A 14,301-nucleotide genomic window follows, 5' to 3' on the forward strand; every position below is an offset into this window, starting at 1 on the left:
TGGGAATTATGTTTTCAAACAAAGTGTTAATTCCATTAAAAGTTATAGACTACTTTTGATTATCACTGTATTACGGGACAAAGTGCGTCCCTTATTAGCTCAATACGGGACGTGTACTTTTGTTTCGAAATACGGGACGATTCCGTTTTTTAAGGGACGGTTGGCAACCCTAGTCTCTTGCCACATCTTTAAAGACAGTAACACCAATTTATTTTTTTTAAAGCTTGTACTTCAGTAACTCCTCATTAATAAGTAACTATGGATTGAACCGTAGAACTGAAAAAAAAATGTAAGAGAAGAGCTTCAGATCCTGGGTGTGTGAGGACAGAGAAGGATCAGCTTTATTTGGGATTTGAAAGATAAACTTCATATTTCAGTTTGTGATGATTCTGTTCTCGTTGTGATTACAGGAGCTGCCCTCAGATTTGGACCTCAGCACCAACCAGTGAGAGCAGACAGATCATCCATCATGTTCACATGTTAGCTGCAAAATGAACTGATGAAAACAGTACAAAGGTTAAAGTACCACATGTGCTGTCAGTGAAAGCTGCAGCTGTTTTATTGACAAAGTTAAAGACAAAAAGTCAAAAGGACTAATCACCCATGTAACTGTGTCACTATATATCAGCATTAACAGGACCTCAGCTTGGTTTTTCAGCGAGCTGCTGATCTCAGACCTGCACAGCTTCTGTTTTAAACACTTGATGTACTCAGCTGCATGAAGAGCACAGCTGATTTTCTCTGACACAATTAAATAAAACCTGATGAAGCTCAAAGGTCATCACTTGTATGTCAAACTACAAACTTGTGATCTGGAATTCCTTTACAGTTTTTTGCACATTAAAAAAAACGAGTATTTATAACATTACACAAACCAAAGGTCTCCATCACAGTGTTCATGAAATGCTGGGTTTATCCATCTCCTGGGGTCGGCCTGCGGTGGAGCTCTGAAGATTTCCCTGTGAGGGAGCTGCTGGTGAAGATCATGAGTCCTGCTTGATCAGTGCAATGAGCTTCAGTGTTCCTGGTGATTCTTAAATGAAGCCTCTCTCAGTGGGTCAACAGAACATCTGGCACAGGACAGCTGTGCCAGATGTTCACCTACAACCTCACCTGCAGTCAGCCTGGAATCCAGAGCCACACCACCAATCTCAGGATTTTCTATAAGTCAGGTGTGGCCAGTGCTATCCTCTATGATGTTGCATGCTGGGGCGGCAGGTTGAGGGTTGCTGATGCCGACAGAGTCAATAAACTGATCCATAAGGCCAGTAATGTTGTGTGTATGGAGCTGCACTCTTTTAAGGTGGTGTCGAAGAGGCCATTTACCATTTACAATGTTGTCCAAGATAAGGACAATGTTGGACAATACCAATACCTCCCACCCGGGTGAATTTTGTACATTACATGAATTAAATAAAATAGACAATCTGAAAATTTTAAATGAAAAATCTGAAATGTACATTGTCCTGGTGGGTGTTAGAGTGTCTAGAAGAGTCCTGTCTCAGTCGGTTTTGTTTTCTGTTTTTCTTAATGTTACTGTACTGGAGCAACTGTAACTTGCATAATTTCCCTAGGGATTAATAAAGTATTCTGATTGTGATTCTGATAAAGCTTGAAGCAGCTCTGGCTGTTAGAACCAGCACTGAGTACTGTTAATTTATACAGTATTTATACAGCATAACCTTGCCTGTGATTCATTCATCAGGAGATTTTTTTATGTGCACATGTTTTCAGTTATTGTATCTCTTGGCTTAATTACAGCCTTAGCAGCATCTCTAAGAAGAAGACCGCTGTAAACCTTTTGCCAATAATCAGAAAAAAGACTATTGATCCAGGTGGTATTCTTGGGAGTTTAACACCAAAACTGAACTCAAGCAGTGAATTCTCATCAGACTGGATTTAATAATTAATAATGCATCTTCTCTCTTTCTCTCTCTCTTTCTCTGTCTAGCTACCTATCTATTCACCTTGTCTGTAAAGATAAGTATGACTGCAGTGATCTGCACAACATATTATAAAGAATAAAAACTATATGAATAACTTTACTCCTCTTAAATATAAAACATAAAGCAAGTACAAGTGTGTACAAGTTACAGACATATTAAAATAAATGAACTCAAATCAGTAGTGTCATCTACAGTCTTCACAACGGGGAATGATTAATCCGTTAAGAAAAGAAGAAAAACATGAAGCAAAATTTAAAAAGTGAATAAATAAGTAAAAATGCAAGTGAAACTAATCCTAAACTGAGCATACTGAAATTATGGATAGTTTTGGTACAACTATAATTTTTACTCTATTCTTACTAATATTTACTGGAACACCTACATGTCTAGGCTAATGCTTGTGAAAAATAAAGAAATTGTTGAAGGAAGCATGTAGACTAAAAATGTATAAACCATTATGGTCAATTCACCGAATTCTCAGTTAAACTGAAGCATGTGAAAGAACAATACACTGGCTTGTGTGATAAGACAAGGCAAGTATTATTGTTCTGCACCAATAATACCTGCAGTGTTTTCAGTAATTCAGGAAGGTCAACAAAGGAATCCTGTCTATGCTTTCATTTTCCATTGCATTTCCAAGTCACTCACTCGTTCCAGTTTTTCCTGTGGGACACAAAGCACAAAGGAAGGAGGTGCCCTCCTTCCTTTGTGCTTTGTCTTTCTCCTCTAGGTTTTTACTCATGTGATCCATTACCAGAGCTGGGAATTTTAAAGTCAATCATCAGCTATGTTTGAATATTAAAAACACATACCGCTACATACGTTTCCTAATAGTTTTTCCTTGTCCAGAAGATGGACTACAACATGTGTACAGTGGGGCAAAAAAGTATTTAGTCAGCCACCGATTGTGCAAGTTCCCCCACCTAAAATGATGACAGAGGTCAGTAATTTGCACCAGAGGTACACTTCAACTGTGAGAGACAGAATGTGAAAAAAAATCCATGAATTCACATGGTAGGATTTGTAAAGAATTTATTCGTAAATTAGGGTGGAAAATAAGTATTTGGTCACCTCAAACAAGGAAAATCTCTGGCTCTCACAGACCTGTAACGTCTTCTGTAAGAAGCTTTTCTGTCCCCCACTCGTTACCTGTATGAATGGCACCTGTTTGAACTCATCATCTGTATAAAAGACACCTGTCCACAGCCTCAAACAGTCAGACTCCAAACGCCGCCATGGCCAAGACCAAAGAGCTTTCGAAGGACACCAGGAAAAGTATTGTAGACCTGCACCAGACTGGGAAGAGTGAATCTACAATAGGCAAGCAGATTGGTGTGAAAAAATCAACTGTGGGAGCAATCATCAGAAAATGGAAGACATACAAGACCACTGATAATCTCCCTCGATCTGGGGCTCCACGCAAGATCTCATCCCGTGGGGTCAAAATGATCATGAGAACGACGAGCAAAGATCCCAGAACCACACGGGGGGACCTGGTGAATGACCTGCAGAGAGCTGGGACCAAAGTAACAAAGGTCACCATCAGTAACACACTACAACGGCAGGGAATCAAATCCCGCAGTGCCAGACGTGTTCCGCTGCTGAAGCCAGTGCATGTCCAGGCCCGTCTGAAGTTTGCCAGAGAGCACATGGATGATACAGCAGAGGACTGGGAGAATGTCATGTGGTCAGATGAAACCAAAGTAGAACTTTTTGGTATAAACTCAACTCGTCGTGTTTGGAGGACGAAGAATACTGAGTTGCATCCCAAGAACACCATACCTACTGTGAAGCATGGGGGTGGAAACATCATGCTATGGGGCTGTTTTTCTGCCAAGGGGACAGGACGACTGATCCGTGTTAAGGACAGAATGAATGGGGCCATGTATCGTGAGATTTTGAGCCAAAACCTCCTTCCATCAGTGAGAACTTTGAAGATGAAACGAGGCTGGGTCTTCCAACATGACAATGATCCAAAACACACCGCCCGGGCAACAAAGGAGTGGCTCCGTAAGAAGCATTTGAAAGTCCTGGAGTGGCCTAGCCAGTCTCCAGACCTCAACCCCATAGAAAATCTGTGGCGGGAGTTGAAAGTCCGTGTTGCTCGGCGACAGCCCCAAAACATCACTGCTCTCGAGAAGATCTGCATGGAGGAATGGGCCAAAATACCAGCTACTGTGTGTGCAAACCTGGTAAAGACCTATAGTAAACGTTTGACCTCTGTTATTGCCAACAAAGGTTATGTTACAAAGTATTGAGTTGTATTTTTGTTATTGACCAAATACTTATTTTCCACCCTGATTTACGAATAAATTCTTTACAAATCCTACCATGTGGATTCATGGATTTTTTTTTTTCACATTCTGTCTCTCACAGTTGAAGTGTACCTCTGGTGCAAATTACTGACCTCTGTCATCATTTTAGGTGGGGGAACTTGCACAATCGGTGGCTGACTAAATACTTTTTTGCCCCACTGTATCTTACTTACAGTTTTGTATCACCCAGGCCATTTAAAAGAGAACCATGTTATGACAAAAACTGAAAGAGAAAATAACATATAAATAAACGAAATGAAAAACATGATTTGCCACAGTTTCTAGTTAGCTCAGTGAAGCATTGAAGTTTCTTTGGTGTTTAGATATTTTAGATTTCAGAGATTTCTTTGTTGAATTGCTTTTTAGAGAAAAGATAAAAGAAAGAAAAGGTGAAAAAAATGTGAAGCTCCTTGTAAATGAGTTCAGTCTCATGATGGTATATGTTTTGGTGGATTATTTCCCCCTGTGAATCAATTAAGAAGTGGGACACTCAGAAAGATTAGAAAGAGTACTGGCTGTACTGGTGTAAGATGTCTGGTAATGAGCAGGGTGGCAAAGGGAACAGTTTTAAGTGACTTTGATGCTGGATAGCTAGGCAAAGAGATGGAGCAAATTAGGGGGATTAGCGATAAGAATGGAAACATATGATGCGAGTGCATTGAGAAGATGGAAGCATACTTCCAGCTGATGTATGTAGAAAACAAGAGAGTGGAGGACATGGTGGACAGTTGATGAACCAGGAAGTTCAGAGGTTTAGTAAAGAAGTGAGGGCAGCTATTAAGAAGATGGAGAATGAAATGGTCCATAGTCTAGATGAGAGGTGTTGCACTGAAGGATGAAAGCAGCTACACTTTGTTTCCCAGTGGAAATCAGAAGACAGAGCTCTTATAGTGATTGGTATAGGAAAAACAAAACAAAAAATTTATTTAAGAGATGTGTTTTTTCATGAATTGTAGACAGACTGACTTTTACTGTCATCCTTATAAGTTAACTTACTTGCCTTCTGTAACTCTCCTAGTGCCTCCTTTCACACACATCAAGGACAACTTTCCCACTTTGGGCACAGAAGAGGTTTTATTTGCTACCTGCACGGCTGCTGGATCGAAGCCTCCTGCTGAGGTTAATAGAGTTTATTATATATCCTCCTTTGTGTCGCTGTCCATTTAATAATTTTAATTATTTAATTGGCTATTGCCAATAAATGCAGCAAATTAAAGCAGTCAATAAGGTTTTTTGATAGGGGAGGAATCTGGATGAAACGACTGCTGTCCAGACACGAGTGTTTCTTCACTGGCTGACAGTAGTCTAGTACACTATTTACAATCTTTGTGTGCAGAATAGGTTTATATATGTACTCTAGATAGATACATTACTTAATAATAAGTTATGTCACTTTTTTGTCATTTTAGTTGCTCTCTCTGCAGACATTCCCCCCTCAGTACCAAGCATTTACAATTTGTCCTGTAAAAGCTGTCTCAGGCTGGTTTCCCAAGCTAGATAATGAGTTCATTGTGCTTTATTCTTCTCCCCCAGTCAAAACAATCTGCACAGTTACCATGGGAATTATCAAAGGAGGCAGTTTATGTGTCAATCTATAACCAAAAGTAACTGAGATGTTTTGAAAAAGAAGTATTGTGGGGGGTTTTAGTGACAATGTATGACTGTGGTGTTCTGTTTCTGGTGGAATTCCCCAAAAGACCAAGAAACCCAATATGTTGTTTTTAGTCCAAGCTTATTGTAAATGAGTCAATGACACCTTTGAAAGTCTATAAAAGGATTACTACTTGAAACTAAATGAAAAGCAACCAAGATTTATAGTTTTGCCTGACGTGGCAGGATTCAAACATTATTTTGACATCATTAGCATTTCATCAGTTCAGGTTTAAAACTTTCATGTCTTTATTTTTTGTAGTCTCTCCCACAGAAGTGAACATTACAGTGATTTCAGTGTTTGACAGAAGCCAAACCAAGTGAAAATATTATCTGGAGCAGATAATGTAATTTGAACAGTTTTTACATATTCATTTCAATGCTGAGAGAGAAAGACAGGTATTTAAAACTATATTTATACTAAATATATTAACTATTATCAGAAGTTATTTAAATTTGTTTTAGTGGTGTTGGCAGTGAACTTTAGCTGATGGGTGTTTCCAGAAGCAAAAAAAGAATGTTCCACATATTGTGTTTGTTATGAATACATGCAAAACATGGATGCAGCAAGTACAGTGGGGCAAAAAAGTATTTAGTCAGCCACCGATTGTGCAAGTTCCCCCACTTAAAATGATGACAGAGGTCAGTAATTTGCACCAGAGGTACACTTCAACTGTGAGGAAAGGAAAGGACGTTGCCTAATAATTATGCACACCTGATATAGGGTGTTGATGTCATTAGACCACACCCCTTCTCATTACAGAGATGCACATCACCTAATATGCTTCATTGGTAGCAGGCTTTCCAGCCTATACAGCTTTGAGTAAGACAACATGCATGAAGAGGATGATGTGGACAAAATACTCATTTGCCTAATAATTCTGCACTGCCTGTACATACACACACACATACACATATACATACAGTGGGGCAAAAAAGTATTTAGTCAGCCACCGATTGTGCAAGTTCCCCCACTTAAAATGATGACAGAGGTCAGTAATTTGCACCAGAGGTACACTTCAACTGTGAGAGACAGAATGTGAAAAAAATAAAAATAAAAAAATCCATGAATCCACATGGTAGGATTTGTAAAGAATTTATTCGTAAATCAGGGTGGAAAATAAGTATTTGGTCACCTCAAACAAGGAAAATCTCTGGCTCTCACAGACCTGTAACGTCTCCTGTAAGAAGCTTTTCTGTCCCCCACTCGTTACCTGTATGAATGGCACCTGTTTGAACTCATCATCTGTATAAAAGACACCTGTCCACAGCCTCAAACAGTCAGACTCCAAACTCCGCCATGGCCAAGACCAAAGAGCTTTCGAAGGACACCAGGAAAAGTATTGTAGACCTGCACCAGACTGGGAAGAGTGAATCTACAATAGGCAAGCAGCTTGGTGTGAAAAAATCAACTGTGGGAGCAATCATCAGAAAATGGAAGACATACAAGACCACTGATAATCTCCCACGATCTGGGGCTCCACGCAAGATCTCATCCCGTGGGGTCAAAATGATCATGAGAACGGTGAGCAAAGATCCCAGAACCACACGGGGGGACCTGGTGAATGACCTGCAGAGAGCTGGGACCAAAGTAACAAAGGTCACCATCAGTAACACACTACAACGGCAGGGAATCAAATCCCGCAGTGCCAGACGTGTTCCGCTGCTGAAGCCAGTGCATGTCCAGGCCCGTCTGAAGTTTGCCAGAGAGCACATGGATGATACAGCAGAGGATTGGGAGAATGTCATGTGGTCAGATGAAACCAAAGTAGAACTTTTTGGTATAAACTCAACTCGTCGTGTTTGGAGGAAGAAGAATACTGAGTTGCATCCCAAGAACACCATACCTACTGTGAAGCATGGGGGTGGAAACATCATGCTATGGGGCTGTTTTTCTGCCAAGGGGACAGGAGGACTGATCCGTGTTAAGGACAGAATGAATGGGGCCATGTATCGTGAGATTTTGAGCCAAAACCTCCTTCCATCAGTGAGAACTTTGAAGATGAAACGAGGCTGGGTCTTCCAACATGACAATGATCCAAAACCGTAAGAAGCATTTGAAAGTCCTGGAGTGGCCTAGCCAGTCTCCAGACCTCAACCCCATAGGAAATCTGTGGCGGGAGTTGAAAGTCCGTGTTGCTCGGCGACAGCCCCGAAACATCACTGCTCTCGAGAAGATCTGCATGGAGGAATGGGCCAAAATACCAGCTACTGTGTGTGCAAACCTGGTAAAGACCTATAGTAAACGTTTGACCTCTGTTATTGCCAACAAAGGTTATGTTATAAAGTATTGAGTTGTATTTTTGTTATTGACCAAATACTTATTTTCCACCCTGATTTACGAATAAATTCTTTACAAATCCTACCATGTGAATTCATGGATTTTTTTTTCACATTCTGTCTCTCACAGTTGAAGTGTACCTCTGGTGCAAATTACTGACCTCTGTCATCATTTTAAGTGGGGGAACTTGCACAATCGGTGGCTGACTAAATACTTTTTTGCCCCACTGTATATGCAACAAGGAAAAAGGCATCTTCTCATTGAACTAGTTTTGTGGTTTCCTTCCTCTTTGGGCTAAAAGAGGCAGCACAAACACTTGAGATATCAATAGAAGCACTGGCTGTTCTCCATTTAGTATACCAGGACTTAGCAGGATAGCTCAAACAAGTCAAAAAATATAGACCAATGGACAAATGTTCATTACAGATGCACAAGAATCACCTAATGAGTGTTTACCTAAATTGTAATCAAGGTCATTTATTTTGCTTCATGGGCACTTTTCCATGTTCACAAGAATCACTACTCCTTCTGGAGTATTGGTCAGACTTTAATAATATTAGATTAATTGGTCTTGGATATGACTGTCTGTGTTGAAGCAGATCTTCAGTGTTTTCTCCCTCTCTCTCTCCATCGTTTCTCTATTTTTATTTCCCACTCCTTCTGTACACTTTCTTCCCAACTAGTCTTTTTCTTCTTCTTTATCTATCCCATGTCCTGTCCTTGATAACTATCAAGTGGACCCTTATAGCAAAGCTGTAAGGGTCCACTTGGGAAAAAAATATTTTTCCATAAAATGACTTCTAACTCATTGTTTCATTGTGAACAGGTAATAATATAAACCTTTTGACTACAGACGGGCTTCCATATTCTCTCGGTGTCTTCCAATGCAAAAAAAAGGTCAGAAGCTTCAGAAGCACTGTGTCGAAGTTTGATTCGTTTGGCCAGAGTCACGTGACCAGTGACGTCCGAAGCTTAATTTAGAGCCTAACTGCTTCGGTGTCTGATTCAATGGTTTATAAGTAAGTGAATCATTCGCGGGATTTGTGGTGTTTTGATGGTGACAGATAGTGAACCACTGATCATTCCACTGAGAGATTTGAAGCCAGCGAGGAATATAACGGGAAAAAACTTAAAATGTCAAAAAAATCTGCTTTTATAATATAAATATCATTAAATAACTTTAGAAAAAAAACTTGACTCTTTACATGTAATGTTATAAAAATATATATTTTATGGTTTAATTAATCTGAAAATGTTAGTCTGCCAAATGTGCAGCAATTGAATTTATTTATTCTCTTTAGCTGATAGTTGGTGGGGCCCAGGTAGACTGTATACCTGCATCTCTACCAGTTTCTCTGCACTCCAGCCTCCTCTGGGCCATGTGAAGGGATGTTCCTTAAGGCAGGAGAAATGATCTCCACGAAAAGGAACAGGTTCGGCCATCACACACTAGAACAAATTCTCTTCTTAAATACAAATGAAAAAGGGTTACTTTAAATGCATCATGTTTTTCATTTGCAAGTTCATAAGCATTTTCCCTTTCCATTTCACAATCAATTCTACCCACAGGTCAAAAATATGTCTGGGAAAATTTCCCTAATATAATATTATTTATAAATACACCCGTCTAGCTCTTGCACAAGTGCAGGGAGGCAGGACCTCACAGCAGAAGCATACTCCATAATGTGTTGTACATTATTATATGTATATTATATGTAATGTGGTATTTTTCAATTATTGTATTTACCAACATCAAGAAGTCACAAGCAAAGAAAGACCACACCATGGTGCATGTTTAAACAAGGAGAGTTTACTGGTCAAAACTATTTATTAAACAAATAAACCAATTTTTTTTAACGTCCAAAAAAACCTCCTTCAATACAAGCTTCAATGCTTCAGAAAGCTTCATTTGGCCATCACTACCAAACACTCACGGGAGGAGGAGCAAAATGCACAGAGAGAGATGGCAGAGAGACGCAGAAAGAACACCGGGTTACACAGAGTAATGCAGACTGACACGGCGTAACGCAGACGACTCAACAGAGAGCGCAGGAAAACATAGGGCTTATATACACAGGGCGGTAATCAGGGAATTGGCAACAGGAGGGAGACACAGCTGGGAGAAACTAGGCTAACGAGGGGAAAAATACAACTGAACACATTGACATCAGGCATGAACCTGAACCTTCAAAGTAAAACAGGAAACAAGACACTTTACTAAGACATGGACTAGACAGAGTGAGACAGACTTGACACGGAACTAAACCTGCAAAAATAATAACCATAATCAAAACAGTATCACTAAATAATCAGAACATAAATCATAATCAGAAACATACCAAAACATAGAAACAGAAAAAGCTGGGTCAAAATGACCCAGAACCATGACAGGGCTAGTGTGGATAGTCTAAACAGGAGAGAAAAGTGTGAAAGTGTTCATGCCTGTCTGAGAAAACTGTATAAACTGTGTAGTAAGGGGTTTTACAGCTAGCTATTTCATGGATTTCAACTATCGCGGGTTGTTTTTCGAAAAGAACTCCTGCAACAAACGAGTGAAGCAGTACGTAGTTCTTATTGATTGTGTTTGCAATACTATTACATTGTCCAGAAATGTACATTTGCCTTTTGCTGTTTTTAAATATCTTCAGCATTTAAGCTCCATGCTGTGATTCTTTCACAGTAATAGTTAATAAGAAAAGAATTATATTCATAAATCGACAGTGAAATTACAAGCAATATGAATATTTTCTTTCACATGACAAAGCGGTTTTATTTGCCCTGTATATTTGATTACACATAAACTCTTTTCACAATAAACTGCACCAGTGTCACTCAGCAGTCCTTGGCTTCTCTGTCTGTACTTCACTGCTGATCCATTACAAGTGAGAAATTCCTGGTAAATGCAGTATTTGTGTGTTTAAATATTAATGTTTTCTTTTTTCCAGTAAGTAGCTCTAAAACTACATTAATTGATTTTTTTTCACTGCTCGAGACAGCAAACTCTTCTTCTTCTTTCCACTGGTGTTAATCATGTGACATAACTGTGAGCTTAATGGACCCAGTGGTGAAACGGAAATATTTTATTGTCTGGTATTAAAACTTGATCCTGTTTGGCTGCATTTTATTGAATGCTCTCAAATCATTAAAACAAAAAAGAAGACATTTCTCACCATTTTATTCTGTTAAGTTGCAGACCGATGTACAAGACTGTGGTCACAGAGTTAGCAGGACTTGGCTTATAGGCACGAGGAGTGTGGTGTGAAACCTTACTAAAACTAAGATTGTCTTCACATTATCTGGCACCAGGTGAGGATTTAGCTCTGCAGTTTGTCTAAATCTTTCTGGTTTTGTTACTGAGTTTTGGATTTGAGGTTTTGTAGATGTGTCATTGTGAAGTTATTCTGTTTTCTTTCTCTGTGGACTTCTATAAAAGGGAATAAAAAGGAACATTAACATCTAGACTTAAATTAAAATGGATGACTCACCCTATGACGGTAATAAGCAATGGTTTGAAATCCATTACTTCTCCTACTGTTAGGGCCGAGAGGGCCAGGCTGTGGGTGTGGACTCAAATGCAGACACAGAGGGAGGCAAAACGGGCGTGAACACAGTGCTGTATTTACAGTGCCTAGTGAACTTACGAAGCAGGAAACTACGGATGCTCTGAACTGTGGAAGCTCTGTACTGAGAACTGTGAGGCCAAACTATGAACATGAAACTCTGAGTGCTATGACTAGGTGCGAGATTTCATGGATGGATCCTGGGAATGGAAAAAGGGGCAGTGGCTTGGATGGAGGTACGCAGTCACTATAATGAGAGGAGACAAGTAGTCAGTGGCAGTCTAGTGAATCACAGCTGAAGGATTAGACTGTGGTGGTTAGGGCTTACGCATTGTAGGTTAAAGTGTCATGCGAGGAGGGGGTGTCCAGAGAGGATCCACAATATATTTGGAGTGAGGGACTTGGCAGGGAGGCAGGTAGGTGTAGTCCAATGATGGAAAGGAAGCAACCAGATGACAGAACCAGCGTCCAGGCGGAGATGTGGGTAGTTTAGCTTGGGAAATGCGACTGCCAGGTGGGTCCTATGACAAAGAAAACACGGTGAGGAGAAAAGCAGGAGTTAAGGGCTCTCACAAGGGCTTGGCAGCCTAGCACTAACGTGAGTTAGCAAAAGATCTGGCAGAGGTCTGTTGTGAATGCTGGTCTTATATGCTGGTGACTTGATTGGAACCAGGTGTGGAAGCTGATTGGAGTCTCTGCCTGAAGGTGGAGCCCAGCGGAGTGGAAAAACCCTGTACTCACCCGGACCATGACACCTACCCTGTGAAAGGTTTTTCCAAAGTCATAGCAAGTTCATCTCCTTTGTTTTTGTACCTTAAAACCTTTCAGTACAAGGAAGTTTTGAATGTGAAATATAAAAACTAAATTTACTTATTTCTCGTTTTGCTTTCCCTGAATGTCGCTGGGACAGCAGCATGGTGCTTTTATAAATCTGGACGCTTTCAAAGAACAATAACTTTGTATACACCTAATATGTAGTATAATATGTAGGACTTCAGATATAAGGCTTTTTTAGGGCTTGCTTTTTTACACAACTCTCAGTCAACCGATTAAATTTTAACAATCACAAATATAATTGGTTAATTCCATCACAAATCTCAAAAAGCAGTTTTGTAAATGAAATGGGTAAAAAGTATGGAGAAGATTGCAACTGTGACATTTTGTTGGAAGAATTTTTCAGCAAATGAAGCAGAGCAAGAACAGCACGAAGTCAGTAACGGCAAATTTGTTTCAATGTGTTTACAACAATGTTTCTCCATTTGTTTGCTGGAACTTGTAGTTATTCATTCTGAATTATTTTTAACACCACAATAAGTCAGCCAACAATTAAGCTGATGTTAAAAGAAGCATTGTAGCTTGTATTAAGTTGAATAGATGTTTGCAACATTATTAGAAGCTGAATACTTCTTATATATTCTGAATTTTCTGCCTCAGCATCCTCTGACAGCTGTGGGCGCAGATAATTGCCCATCTGGACTGAAGGCTCCACCAGCATGTTCCAGGGTCAGCTTGTAGATGAACGCATGAACAGGTCGAGGTACTCGGTACTTTTATAATCCTGAATGTCTTTTTTTTTTTTTGAATCCATGGATATGAATGTTTCTGTCTTGCTGTCACTATACTTTATATTTGCAGTAATTACAGCATTTCAAAAGCAAAACATTGTTAATTGAGTCCCACTCTGCCACAGCATTTTGGATGTGGCTGTTCCTTTGTTTTGATGTGTAACAACATTAATGGCACTTGAGAGCTGTGCTTGTGTTTCTACCAAGAGTGTGAACTGCTTTCATCAGAAGCTATATTAATGTAGTTACTGTAAATTCATTTGTTTATTTTTCCCCCACCTGGATATTAGTATGTCCCTTCATTAAGGGTAACAATGTTAATGTTACGTTTTAAGTTTACAATCTAATGCAAGGACAAGTTCTGACACATCAACCATTCATAACAACAGATGTATTACCAGTAAGTCACAGAAGCTCACGCAGACAGTTCAATACAGCACTCAGACACCCAGAACAAACATTCACACCAGACGTCTGTGAAGGTTCTCAGTCATCCAGGTCATCGTAGGAGCTTGGAAAGAAAAGCATCTGGTGGTTTCGGTTGAGCTCATTGTGAAACCTGGCCAGGTTTCACAATGAGCTCACCCCTCATTAATTAGCACCTTAATGTGGTGGAGTGGTTTGTGTGCCCCAGTGAATCTAGGAGCTATGATGTTGGGAGCAATTTGCCCCTGGTAAGATCCCCAGTTCAAATTGGTGATGGGTGAGGGGCCCCTCCTGGAGCCAGACTCAGAGAAGAGGTTGGTTGGGAGCACCTCTGCCCTCTAAACTCTTTTGTTGTTGTTGTTGTTGTTGTATGTTTTTCACAAAGGTTTCAAATCATCAAACAAATTTAAACAGTGGACAAAGATGACACAAATACACACAAAATGCAGTTTCTAAATTAACGTGTTTGTTATTAAGCTAAGCAATTAACTTAAACCAATAAATGTTTGTGCCACCCTTAGCAGGAACAACTGTAATCAAGTCTTGTAATCAAGCAGG

The 14,301-nt window shown here is 39.8% G+C and overlaps 1 protein-coding gene across 1 annotated transcript in view; it reads left to right on the top strand.

Annotated features, from left to right (window-relative positions):
* The window catches only part of LOC113007416 (nectin-3-like), a 30,453-nt gene extending 29,951 nt beyond the window's left edge, over positions 1-502 (top strand). The window contains exon 9 of the transcript XR_003269906.1: positions 411-502. The gene's annotated coding sequence lies outside the window, so the exon portion shown is untranslated. The remainder of the gene's footprint in view (positions 1-410) is intronic.
* The last annotated feature ends 13,799 nt before the right edge of the window (positions 503-14,301 follow it).

Source organism: Astatotilapia calliptera, chromosome 16 (genome assembly GCF_900246225.1).
Source record: "Astatotilapia calliptera chromosome 16, fAstCal1.2, whole genome shotgun sequence".
Classification (NCBI taxonomy): Eukaryota; Metazoa; Chordata; class Actinopteri; order Cichliformes; family Cichlidae; genus Astatotilapia; species Astatotilapia calliptera.